Here is a 16,523-nt window from a genome sequence, read left to right on the forward strand (position 1 = left end):
CATAGATGAAATATGAGCCCCGAGGAGGGTGCACGGTAAGTAGGAATTTATTTAGTAATGCATCAGTTGCTAAACATCACAAAGGGATTATGCCCTGAGTCATTTGATGGTTGCTGAGATTAACCAATCAATCAGACTCAGGAGTTGATACCGAATTCTTAGATGCATGCTTAAACTATTATTTAATTAGGCACTACAGAGTTAACAATGAAAAATGACTAATAAACAGGAGTTGCTGGTGGAATAGTGATGAGCCCGAATTGTGCATAATCATAAGTTTACACAATAATTCACAATTATGATGTAAAATCGTAATGTGAAATTTCAGAAAAAACTATTAATTTTGTTTGTAACCATAATCAGAAATCGTATTTTTGCAATTACACGTAATTTTGCATAATTTTGTGCTGACTTTAGCAGTTAATAGCAAAGCCCCTATACATGATATAGTCACCTATTGCCACATATGTTAAAGAGGAGCTGTCCATGCTACCTCAGAAAAAACAACAACACAGATATAAGAAGATAAATACTTGTTGTACTTACATAACATATGTATTGCACTGTCCACGTTTTGATTTTAGTGACTTTTCTACAGTAAAAAAAAAAAGAAAAAATCCTTCTTAGCATTTCCCATTTTAAGTGTGGCTATTTTGAAGCCAATCCTGATGTCATTTCCTGCCCTACGCTACTCTGCCTGATTTGCCCGCCCTTCACTATAGAAAGTGCATTGTCTCAGCATGAGAAATATTGGCCAATAAAAGAGGAACAGAGATGGGGAAGGGGAAAACAGGAGGGGAGGAGGCTTCAGCCAATCAGGCTGCATAAGTTAAGTCCGAGAGGAAATAGAGTAGCAAAAAAGGTCAACCCAGCATGCCCTGCAACTTCCTTTTTGTGTACCAAATCTTGTGTGTACCAAATAAGAATCAGGTAAACTGGAGAATGATCATTTATCAACAAGAAAAGTAATAGTGATTTTAAATTTTGCATTGCCTGGTTAGCATCCTTATTACTTGTTTACCAGATAAAAATTAAAAATTGATTTTATGCCCGACAGTTACAATTTAAGGAGAATAGTGGGATCAAGTAAAAAAAAAGTAGTTTTCCCCCCCAAAAAACCCTTGTAGTTTTATAGAACATAGATTTTAAAAATTGAAAAGGAAAAATGTTTTTTTAAACTCAGTAAACCAACATTTTGCTGCAGTACACTTTAAAGGGAATCTAAAGTGACACCATGGTCCCCAGTTTAAATTACCTGGTGCTTCTTCCAGGCACCTGTAGTCGTTCTGGTCCCTTGCTGCCTTTCCACTCTTTTCCCTTCAGCTGCTGTGCCCATCTGAAAGCTGCAGGCGCGGCCCCAGTGCCTTGAGTGCATCCCATGGTCTGCATTCTGTTCTAGACCAGTTTGAAAAATTGCAACTGCGCATGCTCAGAATGCTCACAGTTAAGGGAGCACAATTGAGAAGGTGCACGGCCAGGGGCCGCCCATAAGCATTAGCCTATTATACTGGCTGAGTCAGACAGAATTCGGAGGGGCACAGTGGCTGAAGGGAGATGAGAGGAATGATGGTGAGGGACCAGGAGGACTATAGGGGGTTGGAAGAAGCAATAGGTAAGTTAAACTGGGGACCTCAGTATCACTTTAGTTTCCCTTTAAAGTGAATGGGAACCGCATTTAAAAAAATGAGACAGATACTTACCCAAGGAGGGGGAAGGTTTTGGGTCGTATAGAGCCTTCCCGCTCCTCTCCTGGTCCCCTCGTTCCGCTGCTGGCTCGCCCGGTAGCAGTATTTGACTAAATTAATCAAATACTGCTTTACCCGGCCGAAGGAGGCTTCAGAAGTCTTCAGGGAGCCCGAGTGCTCCTGAAGAAGGGCTCCCTGTACTTCACCTGCGCAAGCACGCTCTTTTGCACGCTCACGTCTGTGCAGTATGGAACCGCACGTCTTGGGGAGGACACGGCTCCCGAAGACTTCCAAATACCCTTTTGATGGGAGATTGAAACAGGGGGAGCCAGCACAGGATAGAGAGCACCGAGAGAGGAGACAGAAGGCTCTATATGACCAAGAGCCTCACCTCTCCTTAGGTAAGTATTTACTTCATTTTTTAAAAAATGCGGTTCCTATTCACTTTAAAGTGTACCACAGTAAAATGTAATTTTACCGAGATTAAAAACCATCTTTCCTTTTGAAATTTTATAATCGATTTTCTCAAAAATGACATGTTTTTTTTTTACTTTTTTTCAGTGTAAAAAAAGTCATTGTAAAATGATGCACAATTATGAATTAATTATGCAAATCAATTGAATTTCTAAAATCATTTACTATTTACTTTATAAAGCGCCAACATATTATGCAGCTCTGGACATTGGTTAAGGTTACAGACAATATTTAGGGGTGACATACAGCAATACGACAATACAGGAATACAAGAAGAACCAGATCACGCAGCACAGTAGGAGTACAAGGTAATGTGAGATTAGGGAAGTTGAGTTTACTCAAGAGTTCACTCAGATCCATAGGATGGGTGTACGGTGATAGAGGTGAGTGAACAGGCAGGAGACATAAAGTGGAGGACCCTCCCCAAAGGCTTGCAATCATAACTACTTATGGCTGTTACTGTAAAATTGAATGCAAAATTCTGCGCAATCGTAATTAGCAGTTTTTACGATCATCACTACTGATGACCATTGTTATGGATGGGCTTTGAAGAAGCAATACTATGGACCTGAAGTTTAGTATTTTTGTAATAGTTCTCTATATTTTTTTATATATTTTATTATATTTTTATTTACATTTTTTATATATTTATTTTGGTAAAAAGAAAACTGCGTCACCAACATTCTTTTCAAACACGTCAGATGGGGAGGAGGAGAGTACTATGGGAAAAACTATTAAGGCTTATATGGCTTGTTAATACTTATACTCTGTTGTGTTAGTGTGTTCCCTGCAATCACAAATGTATTTCCCATTCAATAGGCCAATATGATGGAACACAAAGAAAATACAGAAGTACTTGTCTCATGGGTAAAAACTCCTGGAGTTTCACCTTCCAGAGCTACATCAAACATCATCTGCTCAAATTGCTTGGCAAGATCAGTAGATAATTCTTCTTGGATTTGTTCTGCTGCTTCTGTTATACTCCCTTCAGTGCTGTGCATTAAGGACCACAGCATAGCCCTTCTGTGTTTACACTGTGATCACACTGCTCTCATTTGCAGAGTCAGGTAATACAGTATATGTCTCCATTTCACAATGGAAATATTGGAATGTGCAATCTATCTATAAATAGCTGTAATTCCCTTTTTTGTTACTTCTTTGGGGAAAAAAAGCTATATATAGCAGAAGAGCTTGTCTGTAATGGCTAAAGTTTCCCATCTTCAAAGGTTTAACTTGCAAAGTACATTCAGTCCCTATGGAGTTTACAGCTTCTGCTTCTTGAAGTCAAAGATGATGAACGTGTACCATACAGGAACACAATTCAAATTTACCTCCCATCTTTGGTTGGTAATACTCATCTCCTGTGGTCTTGACTTATAAATGACAATCAGCTATACGGTAGCGGAGTGCTGACTTCCGAAGCATTTGCCTGGTGTCACATGAAAATGATAGCTGGTACTCCGTTTTAGATCAGCACCACATAGAATGATAGCCAGGTCTTGCCTTTACACAAGCCGAGCAATGGCTATACAGTAGTTGATACCCAGTACATTGCTATACTGTAGCAGAGCACCAGCCTTACAATATTCAATTGCTGGACTTCTGCTATACAGTGGTTAGCACTCTCGCCTTGCAGTGCTGGATCCATGGTTTAAATCCCAGCCAGGGCACTATCTGCAGAGAGTTTGTATGTTCTGCCCGTGTCTGGGTGGGTGGGTTTCCTTTCAGGCACTCAGGTTTCCTCCCACATCCTAAAAACATGCAGATAAGTTCATTGGTTTCCCCCTAAATTGGCCCACTACATGATACATACATAGACATATGATTATGGTAGGGATTACATTGTAATCCCCATCTGAGGGACCGTTAGTGAAAAGACAATATAATGTTGCAAAAAAGACCAGAAAAAGTCAGCTTTTCAACCACATTGATAGCTTGCTCTAGGAATCCATTCAAGTATGAGGGCTACGTTCATCTGGTAGTCAGCGGTGGGTATGAGGCACAGACATAAGCCTGACAGCCATTTAGTGCCAGCAGGGCCGGATTTGTAGTCTTTACCACCCAAGGCTACTGTCACCAGCCGCCCCCCTTCAGTATAGGTAGCCAGATGACCCCTCCCTCTTTTCCTCTTGTATAGGTAGCCTTATGACCCCTCCCCTCAAGTATAGGTAGCTAGATGACTCCCTTAATCCCTCTCTTTCCCAGTCCCACCTTTCAGTATAGGTAGCCAACTCGCCTTTACACCGCAGCATCCATCAGTGTCACCTCTCCGCTCATCTTTACCGCAGAAGCTTCCTCTTCCCTGCGTCTGCATCAGCCGCTGCTGTACATCTGTCCCTCCAACCAGCATCTCTTACTTGTGACTTGCTGGCATGTTACCAGCGAGTCAGACGGGAAGAGGAAGCTTCTACGTTGGAGACAAGCGGAGATGTGGGCGACTGGCGGCTGCTGCTATTCCACATCCTTCGCTTGTAACTCTGCAATGCTGCCCAAGTCCATAGCTGCCGGCCACAATGCCAACGTGCAGAGAGAGCAGGGTGGCTGCAGCACAGGTGGCTGGCAGCAGAGTACCGCAGTCAGGTGCTCGCCTAAGCTCCCTGCTTGCAAGCTTGCAAATGTTGCAACAGTTTAGCCTGCTGCTTTGGTGCCCTTGCTCCTGTGGTGCCCTAGACCATGGCCTAGGTGGCCATGGCCTAAATCTGGCCCTGAGCGCCAGTGGACATTAAAGTTATCTGTGGGGGTGGTTTAGGTTAGCCGTGGGGGTGGTTAAGAATAGCCGTGGGGGGGTGGGTGGGTGGTAAAGGTTAGCTATGGGGGTTGGTTAAGGTTAGCTGTAAAGTGTGGTTAAAGTTAGGCATCCTAGTAGGATTCAGTGTGAGAATAGGGTTAGGTTTAGCTGTAGTTAAATATCTGTATTTATTACCAATATTTTGCTATCTATTTTTCCACCTGGGTTCCCTTTTTTGATGTGCGCCCCTCAGGGCACTAAAATGGCAATATACTGTTCTGCCCATGGAGGATGGGGTTTTGGAATCAAGCACAGATACATTTTGAAAAAAAGGAAAAAAGCAAAAAAGTCTGGCACTGTAGCTTTAATTAGTGAGCAGCAAGTGTACAAACACGAGTGGTGGATATATCATCAATCACAACATGAAAACTTCATTAATGTGGATGCTACTTATCATGGTCTGCTGGAGGTGGGAGGCAGCTGTGGGCGCCAGTGGGTGCACGGCCTTACGACCGTTTCACAATGGGGTGAGCCTTGCTTCCTCTGAGGCTAAATGTGCACGTTTAGCCTCCGAGAAAGCAAGGCTCACCCCATTGCTCGTGTTTGTACACTTGCTGCTCACTAATTAAAGCTACAGTGCCAGACTTTTTTGCTTTTTTCCTTTTTTTTGAAGATGTGCAGTGCTTTGCTTTTTGTCTAGAGCATGTAGCTTCTGCTGGAGCCTATTACTTACATACAGCTGCTATAACGTCCACTGTCCTCACTGAGTGCCTGCCTTCCTTCTTTTTTGTGGCTTCACAGATACATTTTGCTCTTCTGCTCAGTGAATCACCTTTAAAAAAAACCTCCCATCATGCTCTGTGTTCTCTCATTTTCCTCTTTTTGTTACAGAAGGCTCCGCTTTGTAGGTCTCATTACATACATTACAGCAACATGGCAAGAGAACATAATGAGCATCTGCTCCCTCTATTTATGCTGCTGGAGAATGACTCACAACATGTGTGCCATCGCTCTCAGGTAAAGCCTGATTAGCCAGTGCTCCAATGACTTAAAGGTCTCATTCATCAGCCATGTATAATAGCAATATGCTAATTTCTCTGCACACTACAGATTTTTAATTAACTACAAGTCCTTTTAGTAATGATATTGAAACAGATGTAATGTTTACTTATTCACCTGACATATTAAGAGATATAAAAGGTTGCATAAATATTATTTTAGTTTACAAATCTGGCTATTAATCATTGAAAGAGAAAGCAATCTTCTTACAACAGGGATCACAGCAGTTTTATATTACAGAATGTAGATGTTAGAGGAACTGAACTGAACTTTATCCCAATCAATAGCCGATGCCGCCTTTTCAAAGGGAAGTCTCTTTTTATTTTTCAAAGGGAAGTCTTTTTCTCTAATAGATCCATAGGGACATCTGCATGGATGATATTGTGGTGAAACCCCTCCCACAGAGTGATGTAGGGCCATGGCCCTGACAGTTTCCTGTCTGTGAACCTTGTTGTATTGTGGGAAATAATGGCTATTTCCAACTGCCAAGCAAGCAATATCTCCCTCGGCGCATAGAACACTTAGTTACAAAGAGATCACCTGGCAGGACTAAAAATGTTGCCACCTGTATAAACTTCAGAACGTAAATCAGGGGAGGAAAGATTTTACAGTGGGCAATCACTGACTAAATAATTTATAACTGAATATTGTAAAAAGAAATTAAGCAATTTTATTTATTACATTATTTTCATTTCCGTTCCTGTTTAACTACCTTAAGACCCCACCAACAGAGAGCTCTTTTGGTGGTGGGAAAATGGGGGGAGGGATCACTCCTCTGCTGTGTTGTGCGGCCCTGCAGCTTGGCCTTAAAGCTGCAGTGGCCAATTACAGAAAAACAGCCTGGTTTTTAGGGGGGTTAGCACTGTGGTCCTCAAGTGGTTAACCACTATTAGCCATGCCCTCACAAATGCCTCCATAGAAGCAGTAAAGCCATCACCTGCTTGGCAAACTTCAGTTCGTGGGCTACCAACTCTCTGAGCATCCATTCAGCTTGTAAATTGTTGTGGTGGTGATGTGGGTAGAACATACATACATACACCACTTCCTGGGGCTTATTCTATATGCATACGTTTTATCATAAGATCCTTCCCCAAGAGAAGAGAAATACTGACATATACTATATAGTATAGTAAATACTACTAGCTGACCTAAACCCGTTTGAAAACAGGCTCTAGGTCTATCACCAACGCGTGCGCGCTCACGCCCGCCGCACGCGCTCCTACCCACCCACTCGGCCGGCCACTGCACAGGCCCACGCGCAATCGACAGCCGCGTGCATGCAACCGCAGTGCGTAGCAGCCCGCCCGCTCAGCCACCACACCTGCCTGCCCTGCGTCCTGTCCCAACGGCTGTCGGTGCTTGACATACGCAGTAGCGCAAAAGCACTGACACAGAGACAGGGCAGGGACATTTGTACTGTATATATGTAGAGAGCAAGTTCCGGTGGGGGTGGAAGTGTGCAGCGTGTGCAGCGTGTGCGCACAGAGTTTACAGTTTATTTTTCAAAATCGTATTTTCTCCAAAACTACAGTCTTTTTGAAAATTGTTTTTTTTTGTCCTAATTCCACTGTTCTTCTTATTCACCCTAACCATTTTGATTTGCGCTACCATGTTCCTGCAATTTACATGAAAAATCAACAACTGCCGCATCTGTTATTTCATGTCACATGACATTTAAAAATAGATTATGAAAAATCAATTCTGTTTTGAAACTGTAACTATGTGCAATTGTAACTGTGAAATTTGACATGAAGTTTTTCCGTGAAATTAGCATATTATGATCATCACTACTCATAAAATATAGTTTCAGATAGGTCTGTATGTTGCTTTAGGCTATTTTCAATGTTTGTCCTTTGGCAGAACAATCGCACCGCACCGTTTTGTATTAATACACCCAGCAGTAGATTGTGCCACCCACGCAGTGCTGTGCTCCCTGCTGGACAGGAAGTAAGTCACTGGATTTTTTAAGTTCTGCGCATTATGCAATTGTGCGCAAGCTGTGATGCGCGTACCACTCGACAATGCACTGCAGAGTCTGTGTTGCCTCTGTGTCTATTGAAGCATTTCCCTAACATAGCGTCATACTACGGGTACTGTGGCCAGTCTCATAGAGAGTAATGGCCATTGCGATAAGCTGTGGCAGGGGAGAGTGTCGTGATGTGCCGCCCAATGGCCTCAATTCTGGTAGGGTTATCAAACAAATTACCTCATGTGATGTAATTTACCTCATGAGGTAATGATATTTAGCAATTGCAGTAGGTTTTAGTCATGTTTTACCTCATGAGGTAAATTATGAGGTAATTCATGAGGTAATTTATCGAAAAAAGCTATTCTCATGGAAATTAGGGAGCATGTTAACACATATTTTACCAATCATTCTAAGATCTGCCTGTACCTGGAGGTAAAGTCAATTTGTATGCATTTTGCAGTTTTTAGCAGAGTTCCTATTGATGTTTTAGTGTTGTTCCTATTCAGGCTGTGTAATAGAAAAGAATAGTAGAAATACAACTCCAAATATTTACTGGATTTTTTTTATAAGGGATGCCTATAAATATACTTTTCATAGGTTGCTACATAATCAAATACACCTTCCCCCCTAAAAAAAAAACATCTTCCAAAGACTATTCTAACTTATGGAAGACAATTAAAGACTACTATTATTTATTAACTGCATGCTTACCGCTGAAATACCTCATGTTTTACCTCACTTTATGCATCTACCTCATGTTTTACCACACGTTTTACCTCATGTTCGGAAATGGAGAAAAATCTTTCAGAATTCCTAAAAAAAAAGAGGAAAATACCTCATGAGGTATTTTACCTACAAAAAAATATTTACCTCACACAGCTACCAGAATTGAGGCCAATGTGTGAAGGGAGCGTTAAGAGTTACAGGCTAACTGGGTAGGAAAGACAGCCATTGGTCACTGAAGGGGCAATGAGCCTCTGTGAATACAACGTTCTTGACATTATTAATTTCAAATAATGACCTATTAAATGCACATAAATAAATCTGTGCCTGAACTGGGACTTTTAAGATTTGAGTTTTAAAACAATTTCAGGGTATGCCTTTAGATGATTACAATGACCTAATTGTGACCGGTCCTCTTTAATACTTTGGGACTGCCAATGTATCATGTGTAATGATTGCCTTTTGCCTGTCCTATTAAATATGCCAACACAGCCGTCGATTTGCAGGTCGGGCGCGCGGCTAGAGGCTATGCTGGCATCGTTACAAACTGACCTTAATGTAATCCAAATACTCCACAGCACTCGTTTATTTTTAATGAGAAAATGTCAGAGAAGGGAAGCGGCATTAGATTTTGAAGTATTGAATACAACAATATTTTGGCGTATAAATGTAATTAAAGTATCAATATTTTATAGAAAGATATGTTCCGGCAGGTACTTAAGAAGCCTCTGCGGAGATCTCTCGGACAGGCTATAAGTGCAGTAAAAAGGTTGATAAAAATTCATAAACTATTACATTGTCCCTGTTGCCTTATTCCGCTACGCTTGAACAGTAATGAATATGGGATTCTACATTAACAGCCATGAAAAGTTATACCGCCGTCTAAAAAGTTTAATAGGACTATAATTATGATTCAGATTAGGGCTAGTGTGTGAAAGAAGTTTCATGTTGAAATGAGAAGTACAAAACCAAGAGGCATGCATTCTGCAACAGACCAATGGTCTTGTGCTTCTCTAGAGTAGTGATCAGTTTATAGTGCTTGAGCTGTGCACCCACCCTGTCCACTTTCAAATGAAATCCTTCCATCTGCAAAAATAGAGAGAAGAGGCACCCAGAAGTAGATAAAACAGAGGTAGATAAGGTTAAAAACACTTAAAATATGAAACAAAGAGGTGGCCTACCTCAATAATGACTTACATGAGAAAAACATTTTTTTTAGCACAGGCAATGGGTTTTGTGGGTCTTGCCCACTTCCTCAGGCCAGTAAAAGCGTTTAGATTAGCCAAAAGCATTGAGCGCCTCTCTATTAAAACTGAATATAACCCAGAATTTCTTCTTTGCTCTAAAAGATTATTTACAGCATATAATATACTAACACAATGTTTTTTTTTAGTAAAACAGCATTCAAAGGGTTACATCACAGGGCTGACTCTTTCTTCTGCAGGGAGAACCTGCATCCGAACTGCTTATAATCTTATCTTGTATACACATTATTACTTGATACATTTATGTAAACATTCTCTGGCTGTGCAGGACTTCAGCTGATGAGTGCGGAAGTGAAAAACAGATCAGAAATAACTGCTGGCAGCATTTACAACAGAATGACAACAGTTATAAACAAAATGCACCAGCAGCTTTAAAAATAAATTAACTGAGCTTTGGGAAGTCATAATGTCTAAATTAATAATAATACTTGTGCACAAAAGCAAATATGATAATTGTATGGGTTATAAAAAGTAGGAAAACACATTTTTGTTGAAAATGTTGTCAGAGTTTTAAACCGCTTTAATGATTAAGTGGAGATGTAAGGACATCGATATGTAGCAGATTCAGCCACAGTGATTAAATCTGTTGGAGAAAATCAATAATTTTATGGGCACCTACAGCTTTATAAAAACAAAACAAAACTTAGAAACAAGTTAAGTAAACTATCACAGATGATTATTATTTCCTAAACCCTCTTCCTCCAGTCACTATATGCAGATAGAATCTCACTGTTCTTAATAGAATTTCCCCTAGGAATCATTAAGTCAATCTAATGTCAGGGAGTTCATAGGAAAGATAGATTTTTTTTGGGGGGGGTTATACTTTCTGAACCTTCCCCACCTGCGGAGCAACCAAGCGATCTGCTGAGAGTGATTAGAATACACACTGGAATTATCTCTGTAAAACAACTTGGCAAAGAGATCTAAAAACTGCCACTCAAAAGAAGAGACAAAGGAAAGACAGACGCATTATTATCATTTAAATGTCAGGGCAGAATAGTAATGACACAGACTGTGTTGTGATTTCTCATTATTGCAGATGTGGTCAGAATCAGAAATGTAAAATATTTGTATTAAACCAGACCGGTTTAATACAAATACAATGTGCCGTCCTACCATCCCCTGGTCACCTTTCCCACACCCTTCCCTGCATGAACCTATAGACTCAGGTTTGATCTATATGCCTGTCTGTCACTGATATGGACATGTTTTCATTTGTACTGTGGCCAATGTAAGGAATAAAGCAACTATAGGAACAGTGCACGGTCTGTCTTCATGTACCAGTGATTTCTCATTATTGCAGATGTGATCAGATAGAAATGTAAAACATTTGTATTAAACCGGACCAGAGATGAAATCATACCTCATACAAATGAACAGTGAACTTTTCCTTAGCTTGCCATACCCTTCCATAGAGAAATGAAGCATAATTCAATCCCTCCTACAGTCCAAAACCATGCGGGTAAGTAAATTGGCTTCCTCCTAAATTGGCCCTAAACTACGATAGGCATATGACTATTGTAGGGTTCAGATTGTGAGCTCTTCTGAAGGACACTTAGTAACAAGTCTATATACAGTATACTCTGTAAAGCACTGTAGAAAATGTTGGTGCTATGTAAATACTAAACAAAAATATTACTTAGAAGGACCTGATTAGGATCACTGTTATCGCCCACTTTTCTGCAGCCCAAACTGTCAGGGTTGCATGCTGCAATCCAGACTTCTTACAGAGTTTTTGTCTGTGCATCACCCTTTGCAGTCTAAAGAGCAGCAAGGAGATAGCAAGCCAAGCAGCAGCAGCTGTGCTCAAAGGGGACTGAATTTTTAAAATTAATTTTTAGCTATAGAAGCTTCATTTGATGACATTGGAGCACTTTAGTTACTAAGCTAGTACCGATAATTTGTTTGGATGGCCTAAAATGAGTCTTTAACCACTTCAGCCCTCAGTCGTTTTTTACTTTATGCATCCGAGCAATGTTCACCTCCCATTCATTAGCCTATAACTTTATCATTACTTATCACAATGAATTGATCTATATCTTGTTTTTTCCGCCACCAATTAGGCTTTCTTTGGGTGGTACATTTTGCTAAGAGCTACCTTACTGTAAATGCATTTTAACAGTAAGAATAAGAAAAAAACTGAAAAAATTCATTATTTCTCAGTTTTCGGCCATTATAGTTTTAAAATAATACATGCCTTTATAATTAAAACCCACATATTGTATTTGCCCATTTGTCTTGGTTTTTACACCGTTTAAATTATGTCCCTATCACAATGTATCGCGACAATATTTTATTTGGAAATAAAAGTGCATTTTTTCTGTTTTGCAGTCATCACTATTTACAAGCTTATAATCTAAAAAAAAATTAGAAATATTTCATTTTTACATAGATATTTAAAAAGTTTAGACCCTTAGATATTAAATTTACCCTTAAATATTTATGTGGTTTTTTTTAATTATAATTAAACATTTTATTTGGGTATTTTTGGAAGGGTGGGATGTAAAAAGTAATTTTTTTTAATGTAAATATATGTTTATTTTATTTTTTTTGTTAATGTAGATGCAGTTGTACTTTTTGGCCACAAGATGGCAACCTTAGGTTTGTTTACATGACGTCACTCTAAGTGTAACATGTACGCTTAGGGGAACGTAGGAGGCAGAAAAAGCAAGGCTTCCGAGAGAAGCTGTCGCTTTTTTTCTGTGGGGGAGAGGAATCAGTGATCGGGCACCATGGCCCGATTCATTGATTCCTGGGCTAACAATTCAGGAATCAGGAATCAGGAATCGTTTATTTCGCCAAGCATGACTGGGTCATGCCCGGAATTGGGTTTGGCACAGTACATTTGGCTCAGAAGGGAGGAACAGAAAAATTTACACTTACACATGTCAGTAGCAGACGGTTACAATTACAATTACAATTACACATGTCAGTAGCTGACGTTTACATTTGCTTTTCAGTTGCATTTACATTGTACATTACATTTGTGTTTACAGATTTCATACCAGAGCAGCAGTTGGCTCTGTCCGTGACAGTTCTATATTGCATGGGGGTGCCCTGGTGGGGAGTATGTTGAGGGAGTTCAGGAGGCTGACGGCTGAGGGAAAGAAGGAATTACTATGCCTAGCCGTCTTTGTGGAGATGGCCCAAAGCCTTTGTCCCAGTGGCATCGGACTAAAGTAGCAGTGGCCCGGGTGAGAGGGGTCGTTAGCGATCTTCAGGGCCCTCGATCTCAGTCTTTTGTTGTGTAGGAGGGCAAGTGAGGGGAGAGGTCTCCCAATGACCCTCTCCGCCGCCCTGATGACCCTCTGAAGTGAGTGCCTGTTGCTGGCGGTTGCACCAGCGTACCAGCCCAGAATGGATGAGCAGAGGATCGACTCAATGGTAGCGGAGTAGAAGTTGGTCAGAATCTCTTGGGTCATGCCAAACTTCCTCAGCTGGCGGAGGAAGTACAGTCTCTGCTGGGCTTTTCTCTGTATCGCGGTGATGTTGGGCCTCCAGGTGAGGTCACTGGAGATTGTGGTGCCCAGGAGGCAAGCGCAGGGTACTCTTGCCACCTCCGTACCATCGATGTGAATTGGGGTGGGGTGGAAGCGGACCTTCTGAAGTCGACAATTAGCTTGATGGTTTTTGCAGTGTTTAGCACCAGCCTGTTCTCCTTGCACCAGAGGGAGATTCTCTCCACCTGCTGACAGTACTCCTGGATATTGTTCTTGGTGACAAGTCCAATGATAGTAGTATCATCGGCGAACTTGATGACCTTAACTGAGTCCGCCCTGGATCTGCATCTGTTTGTGTAAAGGGAGAACAGCAGTGGAGACAGGACACATCCTTGAGGTGCACCTGTGTTTGTGGTCATACTTCGTGATTTAATGTCCCCCAGCCTGACGACTTGGGTCCTGTTGGTGAGAAAGTCTGTGATCCAGAGTCGTAGGCTTGGGTGCACTCCCAGTGCCGCTAGTTCTTCCTGCAGAATGGGTGGGCAGATGGTATTGAACGCCGAGCTGAAGTCCAAGAGTAGGATTCTGGCGTACGTGTCTGGTCTATCCAGGTGGTCATAGATAGATTCAAGGCAGATGTTTACTGCGTCGTCAGTGGACCTGTTTGCCCTATACGCGAACTGATAATGATCTAGAAGGGGCAAGGTGGAGAGTTTGAGGTTGGATAGAACTGCTCGCTCCAGGGTTTTCATTATGACAGACGTGAGGGCCACTGGTCTGAAGTTGTTAAGCTCGGAAACTCCCTGTTTCTTAGGGACCGGGATGATGATCGACCTCTTGAAGCAGGCGGGGACCTTTCAGTCCCTTAGTGACTTGGTGAAAATGGAGGAGAGGATGGGAGCGAGTTGCCTGGTGCAAGTTTTCAGGCAGGCTGGAGTCACGCCATCAGGGCCGGGGGCTTTCCTGATGTTTAGTGTTGACAGGAGTTGCAGGACATCAGCCTCTCCCACCGCTGGGGAGGGGGTTGGGCTCGTGATGTTCTCCTCGGTGCGTGGAGGGGGAGTGAGAGGTTCCAGGTGCTCCCCCAATTCTTCCTGTCTCTCAAACCTGCAGCGGCCGGGAGCGAGCGTGCATGCGTGTGATAGGCCGCAGGAGCGTGCGGGAGCACACATGACCTCCTGGACGTATCTTTACATCTATTAAAACCTGCTTGGTAACTACTGGGGGAAGGCGTCCAACAACACGTTTCCACTTGTTCCCACTATTCTTCTTAACACAAATTTGGTGATTCTAGCATTTATGGGGGCTTTGCTAATAACTACTAAGGTTGGCGGACATTGACTTCAATGTTAAACTCAAACTTTTGGGAAAGATTATTCACGTGCGAATGGGTGAAGCATCATTTGTAAAATGTTTGCGTAGATTCTGCTGCCGTCTAACACTTGTTTCCATCAATATACTGAGGATTTCTTGTCTAAAGGTCTACCATGTCAATCCTAAAAGCAGACTTGTTGCCTTAGACAATCAAAAACCTGAACATTAAAAAAAAATGAGTTTCACTTACCTGGGCTGGGGCTTCTGCCAGCTCCCTGCAGTCGCCCTGTGCCCACGCCGTTACCATAATATCCTCCGGTCCCCTGCCATGGCTCACTTTTACTTTCTGCAGTCGCCATCCACTGCGCCTGCGAGGCTCTTGCCGCGAGCATCCTTTCCTGCACAGTTGCAGTAGAGCTTTTCTTGTACTGGGCCTGTGCAGGATGCTCCTGGCGACAAGAGTGGGAGCGAGGATGCGCGTGGCAAGGGCCTCGCAGGCACAGTGGCCATTAGATGGTAAGTGAGCGGTGAAGAAACAGAGCCGCGGCGGGGGATCGTTTGCTAACATTGCGGGCACAGGGCACCTGCAGGGGGCTGGCAGAAGCGCCAGGTAAGTGAAAAACTTTTTTTGGTTTTTCAATCTTCAGGTGCGCTTTAAAAACTTATTTAGGACATATGCTCCTATTCTGGTGATGAACTAAGGGTTAGCACTTTATCATCAAGGGAAATTTTACAAGTAGTTAAAGAGGAACTCCAGTGAAAATAATGTAATACAAAAAGTGCTTTATTTTTACAATAATTATGGATAAATGATTTAGTCAGTGTTTGCTCATTGTAAAATCTTTAGTCTCCCCGATTTACATTCTGACATTTATTACATGGTGACATTTTTACTGTGGGCAGGTTATGTAGCTGCTCCTAGCTGTTTTGGCTGTTGGAGACAGCTGTAAACATCTATTTCCTGTCTGTGAACCTTGTTACATTGTGGCAAACTGTCAAAAGTACCGCGGTCCTCAGAGCTTCTTGTGGGAGGGGTTTCACCACAATATCAGTCATACAGCGCCCCCTGATGGTCTGTTTGTGAAAAGCAATAGATTTCTTATGTAAAAGGGGGTATCAGCTACTGATTGGGATAAAGTTAAATTCTTGGTTGGAGCTTCTCTTTAAGGTTACTTTAGCTAGGACTGTTTTACATTTTAATGTTGCCTTTTTTAGTCTGCTATTGGTTGAGAAAGCATTATTTATATATATTTATTATATATATTTTTTTAACCCTTGATCTGGAAAATGGATCCAGTGACAAAGCAGCAGATTCTATGGAGATCTGTTCTCCTCCTCCTGTGTTGGTAAAGATTATCTTGTAGGAGTGATGCTGATTCATACAGTTCACAGAGCCCACTGACAGCACGTTGGTGGTGTCACCTGATTTCCAGCTAAGCACAGCCAGAAGCAAGCAGTGCTCAGGTGTTGTGCATGTATGTATTATTATACTGTTATACATTTATGCAACATGACGGATTATCTGCAGAGCTTTGCCAAATAAACAGTTCACATTACTGTCTGTCTCACAGCAGGGCTTCCGACATAACATCCTTACTACAGACTAGGGCCAAATTCACACACACACATTATCCCGCCACTGTGTTTTTGGAAGGTGGCAGGAAACCGAAGCCAAGAATCTGGAACTCAAATGGTGGGAGCCAAACGTACTAACCACTAGGCCACTGTGCTACCCGAATATGTGACTACCTGCAAAAGTCTCAGGACCTGACCACAGGAAGTGAGAGACTGCTGCATTGCTGCTTGCTATGCATAGCAACCTTGCCTGCATTTTTTGCCACAGTGTGATGCTTTTAGGCAGTGTTC

General features: G+C 42.0%; 1 protein-coding gene across 1 annotated transcript in view; it reads right to left on the minus strand.

The window, feature by feature from the left end:
• The window catches only part of LOC137524992 (beta-1,3-galactosyltransferase 1), an 80,741-nt gene that overhangs the window by 12,216 nt on the left and 52,002 nt on the right, over positions 1 to 16,523 (minus strand). The gene's annotated exons all lie outside the window — the stretch shown is intronic.

Source organism: Hyperolius riggenbachi, chromosome 7 (genome assembly GCF_040937935.1).
Source record: "Hyperolius riggenbachi isolate aHypRig1 chromosome 7, aHypRig1.pri, whole genome shotgun sequence".
Classification (NCBI taxonomy): Eukaryota; Metazoa; Chordata; class Amphibia; order Anura; family Hyperoliidae; genus Hyperolius; species Hyperolius riggenbachi.